Source organism: Schistocerca gregaria, unplaced genomic scaffold (genome assembly GCF_023897955.1).
Source record: "Schistocerca gregaria isolate iqSchGreg1 unplaced genomic scaffold, iqSchGreg1.2 ptg000874l, whole genome shotgun sequence".
NCBI lineage: Eukaryota > Metazoa > Arthropoda > Insecta > Orthoptera > Acrididae > Schistocerca > Schistocerca gregaria.
This window is the reverse complement of record NW_026062235.1, coordinates 215,001-221,352: the sequence shown is the minus strand read 5'-3', so window position 1 is coordinate 221,352 and position 6,352 is coordinate 215,001. Positions and strand designations below refer to the sequence as shown.

Below are 6,352 nucleotides of genomic sequence, written 5' to 3'. Positions count from 1 at the left end.
TAACCTAACTCAATTTGTCCCTTAACCTAACTCAATTTGTCCCTTAACCTAACTCAATTTGTCCCTTAACCTAACTCAAGTTGTCCCTTAACCTAACTCAAGTTGTCCCTTAACCTAACTCAAGTTGTCCCTTAACCTAACTCAAGTTGTCCCTTAACCTAACCCACGTTGTCCCTTAACCTAACCCACGTTGTCCCTTAACCTAACCCACGTTGTCCCTTAACCTAACCCACGTTGTCCCTTAACCTAACCCACGTTGTCCCTTAACCTAACCCACGTTGTCCCTTAACCTAACCCACGTTGTCCCTTAACCTAACCCACGTTGTCCCTTAACCTAACCCACGTTGTCCCTTAACCTAACCCACGTTGTCCCTTAACCTAACCCACGTTGTCCCTTAACCTAACCCACGTTGTCCCTTAACCTAACCCACGTTGTCCCTTAACCTAACCCACGTTGTCCCTTAACCTAACCCACGTTGTCCCTTAACCTAACCCACGTTGTCCCTTAACCTAACCCACGTTGTCCCTTAACCTAACCCACGTTGTCCCTTTGCCTAATATAGTTCACTGCTCGGAATCTCTGGTGTCGTTGTTATCCTCATGTAGATGTCTTGCGAGTGTTGCTTACTTTCCACATATTCCTGCTATCCACTGTCAATTGTACTGCAATAGGACTATATCGCCGACCCCCCCCCTCCCCCCCCTCTGTCCCCCTCTGTCCCCCTCTTTGTGTCTCTGTCCTCTCAAGCTGGTCGGTCTGGCGTTTGAGTGTTAAATGAGCCTCGCAGCTGTTCAGTTGCATTCAGATGTCGACGCCCTCAGTGTACGTCGTGGTATGGTCTGTGTCCATTGTCCGCTGATGTCGTACGCGTAACCCACACGCTGTACCGATCATCGGTCGTTACGTACAGAGTGAAGTAGTGTGATACGTGTGACCGTACGCTGGCTGTGCCCAACGGTGTCGAATCTCAATTTCCATATGTTGTGCTTGATGCTACTTGTCTCGTCTCCCAATAACAGCTAGGTTGCACTGTGGTACGCCGTAGAGGCGTGTGGGAGGAACGTACGAACGCATTGTATGTCACCCTGGGTCGCTGGGGGTGGTGGTGCGGTGAGTCAGGTCAGGTCAGGTCAGCGTGAGCCGTCTGATGTAGTGACGCGTGTATTCCGACTTTGTCGTATTGCCTCACACAAAGTGCTACCCTGGTGGACCGCGTTCCATATCTGGGACATGCCGCAGATGCCGGTTGACAGTGGATCGCGGAAGGTACATCGCATACGTGCGCGGGCCACCTTCCACGTGTTCTCTTCTGCACATGTCGCAGTGTGTATGTGGTCTGATGTAGCGTGTCGTGACACATGACATCCTGGCATGCAAGAATTGTTGAATTCGCAAATGTAGGTGGACATCTACGTTTACTGCCCAAGATACGCAAATGAACTGGAAATCCGTTGTTGAGCGGTTGTTCACGCTGGAGGTGAATCTGTGATGGCGACGATCGGTACAGCTATTAACCGGTTGTTTCAGCGGTACCCGCCACATCCACACGCGTGACTAGGCCCATGTGGGTATGAAGCGATACGCGGCGGTGGCTTGGTGGGACTGTTCCCGGCCGGTGAAGGGGGGCCGCCCGGCGTGTTGGCCGCGCGCTGCGTGGGCGCACGCGCAACAGGCGGCTGGTGGGGGGCGCCGAGTGGCAGGAGCGCCAGCCGACGGGCCCGGCAGGCGGCGCAGCTACGCTGCGGCGCACCCTGCACGCGGCGCCTGGCGGCCAAAGTTGGTTCAGCCGAGCCCGGTGCGAAGCGCGGTGGACATCTGCAGTGTGCTGGTCTGATTGAGGACTGTGTGCGTTGAGGATGCGCCGCCGCCTGGCACTCGGCGCCGCGACGCCGTCTGCTGCTCGGTCGCCCCAGCGGTTCTCGCAGGTGGTTTGTATCGCAGTTGTGCGGACGTGTTGGCGCGTGCGCTGTGCTGGGAGAGTTCGCTTCTGCACCCAAGTGGGGCTTTGCCCTTGTGTGGCGCTGGCGTTGGAGCTGCCGGTCACCATAGGTGGCGCGTGTTGTCTCCCGCCGGCAATGCCACGACAGCACGCTCCCGGGCCTCTGTCGGCAGCGGCAAGCTCAGTTGGGAGCAAGGGTGTTCGCACTAAAACCGTCTACTCGCCTAACTCCGGGCGATTGCGCCTCTCTCGAAACCGACCAAGTACCTAGGACGGCGCTGCGCGCCGCCGGGACCTGAGAGGGTTTCGAGGTGTATCGTGCAGGGGAGCTCGGCCTCCTCCTGTTTGCAGAATAATTGAGCGGACGCTTGCGTGTTCGCGCGGGCCCCCGGGACACACTCCCGGGCGGCCGGCTGCTCAGCTCTAGTTGACGCAGCTCCCTGGTTGATCCTGCCAGTAGTCATATGCTTGTCTCAAAGATTAAGCCATGCATGTCTCAGTACAAGCCGCATTAAGGTGAAACCGCGAATGGCTCATTAAATCAGTTATGGTTCCTTAGATCGTACCCACGTTACTTGGATAACTGTGGTAATTCTAGAGCTAATACATGCAAACAGAGTCCCGACCAGAGATGGAAGGGACGCTTTTATTAGATCAAAACCAATCGGATTGGCTTGTCTGGTCCGTTTGCCTTGGTGACTCTGAATAACTTTGGGCTGATCGCACGGTCCTCGTACCGGCGACGCATCTTTCAAATGTCTGCCTTATCAACTGTCGATGGTAGGTTCTGCGCCTACCATGGTTGTAACGGGTAACGGGGAATCAGGGTTCGATTCCGGAGAGGGAGCCTGAGAAACGGCTACCACATCCAAGGAAGGCAGCAGGCGCGCAAATTACCCACTCCCGGCACGGGGAGGTAGTGACGAAAAATAACGATACGGGACTCATCCGAGGCCCCGTAATCGGAATGAGTACACTTTAAATCCTTTAACGAGTATCTATTGGAGGGCAAGTCTGGTGCCAGCAGCCGCGGTAATTCCAGCTCCAATAGCGTATATTAAAGTTGTTGCGGTTAAAAAGCTCGTAGTTGGATTTGTGTCCCACGCTGTTGGTTCACCGCCCGTCGGTGTTTAACTGGCATGTATCGTGGGACGTCCTGCCGGTGGGGCGAGCCGAAGGGGTGCTTTCGCGTCCCGAGGCGGACCCCGTTTAAATCCTACCAGGGTGCTCTTTGTTGAGTGTCTCGGTGGGCCGGCACGTTTACTTTGAACAAATTAGAGTGCTTAAAGCAGGCAAGCCCGCCTGAATACTGTGTGCATGGAATAATGGAATAGGACCTCGGTTCTATTTTGTTGGTTTTCGGAACCCGAGGTAATGATTAATAGGGACAGGCGGGGGCATTCGTATTGCGACGTTAGAGGTGAAATTCTTGGATCGTCGCAAGACGAACAGAAGCGAAAGCATTTGCCAAGTATGTTTTCATTAATCAAGAACGAAAGTTAGAGGTTCGAAGGCGATCAGATACCGCCCTAGTTCTAACCATAAACGATGCCAGCCAGCGATCCGCCGCAGTTCCTCCGATGACTCGGCGGGCAGCCTCCGGGAAACCAAAGCTTTTGGGTTCCGGGGGAAGTATGGTTGCAAAGCTGAAACTTAAAGGAATTGACGGAAGGGCACCACCAGGAGTGGAGCCTGCGGCTTAATTTGACTCAACACGGGAAACCTCACCAGGCCCGGACACCGGAAGGATTGACAGATTGATAGCTCTTTCTTGATTCGGTGGGTGGTGGTGCATGGCCGTTCTTAGTTGGTGGAGCGATTTGTCTGGTTAATTCCGATAACGAACGAGACTCTAGCCTGCTAACTAGTCGCGTGACATCCTTCGTGCTGTCAGCGATTACTTTTCTTCTTAGAGGGACAGGCGGCTTCTAGCCGCACGAGATTGAGCAATAACAGGTCTGTGATGCCCTTAGATGTTCTGGGCCGCACGCGCGCTACACTGAAGGAATCAGCGTGTCTTCCTAGGCCGAAAGGTCGGGGTAACCCGCTGAACCTCCTTCGTGCTAGGGATTGGGGCTTGCAATTGTTCCCCATGAACGAGGAATTCCCAGTAAGCGCGAGTCATAAGCTCGCGTTGATTACGTCCCTGCCCTTTGTACACACCGCCCGTCGCTACTACCGATTGAATGATTTAGTGAGGTCTTCGGACTGGTACGCGGCATCGACTCTGTCGTTGCCGATGCTACCGGAAAGATGACCAAACTTGATCATTTAGAGGAAGTAAAAGTCGTAACAAGGTTTCCGTAGGTGAACCTGCGGAAGGATCATTACCGACTAGACTGCATGTCTTTCGATGTGCGTGTCGTGTCGCGCAACACGCTACCTGTACGGCAGTGGCCGTGCGCCGCGTGCGGAACCACGCGTGCCTCTCAAAACTAGCGGAAGTGTTGTTGTTGTGTGGTACGAGCGCTGAAGCTCTGGAGCGGCTGGCCTGCGGTACCTGGCGCCTGGCGCCGGTTTTGAATGACGTTCGCCCGAGTGCCTGTCCGCTCCGGTGTGGAGCCGTACGACGCCCATCGGCTGTGAGGCCGTTGGACACAAAAAAAAAAAGTGGAACAGGGGCCGTCAGACGCCTCAGTCCCGCAAATGCTACTGTCTTGAAAGAGACAGTGGGAGACTGAAAAGGAAAAGATCACCCAGGACGGTGGATCACTCGGCTCGTGGGTCGATGAAGAACGCAGCAAATTGCGCGTCGACATGTGAACTGCAGGACACATGAACATCGACGTTTCGAACGCACATTGCGGTCCATGGATTCCGTTCCCGGGCCACGTCTGGCTGAGGGTCGGCTACGTATACTGAAGCGCGCGGCGTTTGTCCCGCTTCGGAGACGTGGGAGTGTCGTGGTCGCCTGTGTGGCCGGCCGCGTCTCCTTAAACGTGCGATGCGCGCCCGTCGCCTGGCGGTTCGCATACCGGTACTTTCTCGGTAGCGTGCACAGCCGGCTGGCGGTGTGGCGTGCGACACCTCGTACAACGACCTCAGAGCAGGCGAGACTACCCGCTGAATTTAAGCATATTACTAAGCGGAGGAAAAGAAACTAACAAGGATTCCCCCAGTAGCGGCGAGCGAACAGGGAAGAGTCCAGCACCGAACCCCGCAGGCTGCCGCCTGTCGTGGCATGTGGTGTTTGGGAGGGTCCACTACCCCGACGCCTCGCGCCGAGCCCAAGTCCAACTTGAATGAGGCCACGGCCCGTAGAGGGTGCCAGGCCCGTAGCGGCCGGTGCGAGCGTCGGCGGGACCTCTCCTTCGAGTCGGGTTGCTTGAGAGTGCAGCTCCAAGTGGGTGGTAAACTCCATCTGAGACTAAATATGACCACGAGACCGATAGCGAACAAGTACCGTGAGGGAAAGTTGAAAAGAACTTTGAAGAGAGAGTTCAAAAGTACGTGAAACCGTTCTGGGGTAAACGTGAGAAGTCCGAAAGGTCGAACGGGTGAGATTCACGCCCATCCGGCCACTGGCCCCCGCCCTCGGCAGATGGGGCCGGCCGCCCGCGCGGAGCAATCCGCGGCGGGGTCGTGTCCGGTTGCCTTTCCACTCGCCGCGGGGTGGGGCCGTTCCGGTGTGCGGTGGGCCGCACTTCTCCCCTAGTAGGACGTCGCGACCCGCTGGGTGCCGGCCTACGGCCCGGGTGCGCAGCCTGTCCTTCCGCGGGCCTCGGTTCGCGTCTGTTGGGCAGAGCCCCGGTGTCCTGGCTGGCTGCTCGGCGGTATATCTGGAGGAGTCGATTCGCCCCTTTGGGCGCTCGGGCTCCCGGCAAGCGCGCGCGGTTCTTCCCGGATGACGGACCTACCTGGCCCGGCCCCGGACCCGCGCCGCTGTTGGCTCGGGATGCTCTCGGGCGGAATAATCGCTCCCGTCAGCGGCGCTTCAGCTTTGGACAATTTCACGACCCGTCTTGAAACACGGACCAAGGAGTCTAACATGTGCGCGAGTCATTGGGCTGTACGAAACCTAAAGGCGTAATGAAAGTGAAGGTCTCGCCTTGCGCGGGCCGAGGGAGGATGGGGCTTCCCCGCCCTTCACGGGGCGGCGGCCTCCGCACTCCCGGGGCGTCTCGTCCTCATTGCGAGGTGAGGCGCACCTAGAGCGTACACGTTGGGACCCGAAAGATGGTGAACTATGCCTGGCCAGGACGAAGTCAGGGGAAACCCTGATGGAGGTCCGTAGCGATTCTGACGTGCAAATCGATCGTCGGAGCTGGGTATAGGGGCGAAAGACTAATCGAACCATCTAGTAGCTGGTTCCCTCCGAAGTTTCCCTCAGGATAGCTGGTGCTCGTACGAGTCTCATCCGGTAAAGCGAATGATTAGAGGCCTTGGGGCCGAAACGACCTCAACCTATTCTC

At 56.6% G+C, this 6,352-nt stretch overlaps 3 non-coding genes across 3 annotated transcripts in view; all 3 read left to right on the top strand.

Annotated features, from left to right (window-relative positions):
• The first annotated feature begins 2,377 nt into the window (after window positions 1-2,377).
• LOC126323861 (small subunit ribosomal RNA) lies at window positions 2,378-4,270 on the top strand. Its single transcript, XR_007559722.1, has one exon. It is a non-coding gene; the product is annotated as a small subunit ribosomal RNA (ribosomal RNA).
• A 363-nt stretch (window positions 4,271-4,633) lies between these two features.
• LOC126323848 (5.8S ribosomal RNA) lies at window positions 4,634-4,788 on the top strand. Its single transcript, XR_007559710.1, has one exon. It is a non-coding gene; the product is annotated as a 5.8S ribosomal RNA (ribosomal RNA).
• A 188-nt stretch (window positions 4,789-4,976) lies between these two features.
• Window positions 4,977-6,352, top strand: part of LOC126323878 (large subunit ribosomal RNA) — a 4,222-nt gene continuing 2,846 nt past the window's right edge. The window contains exon 1 of the ribosomal RNA XR_007559738.1: window positions 4,977-6,352. This exon is cut by the window's right edge and continues 2,846 nt beyond it. This is a non-coding gene — a ribosomal RNA (large subunit ribosomal RNA).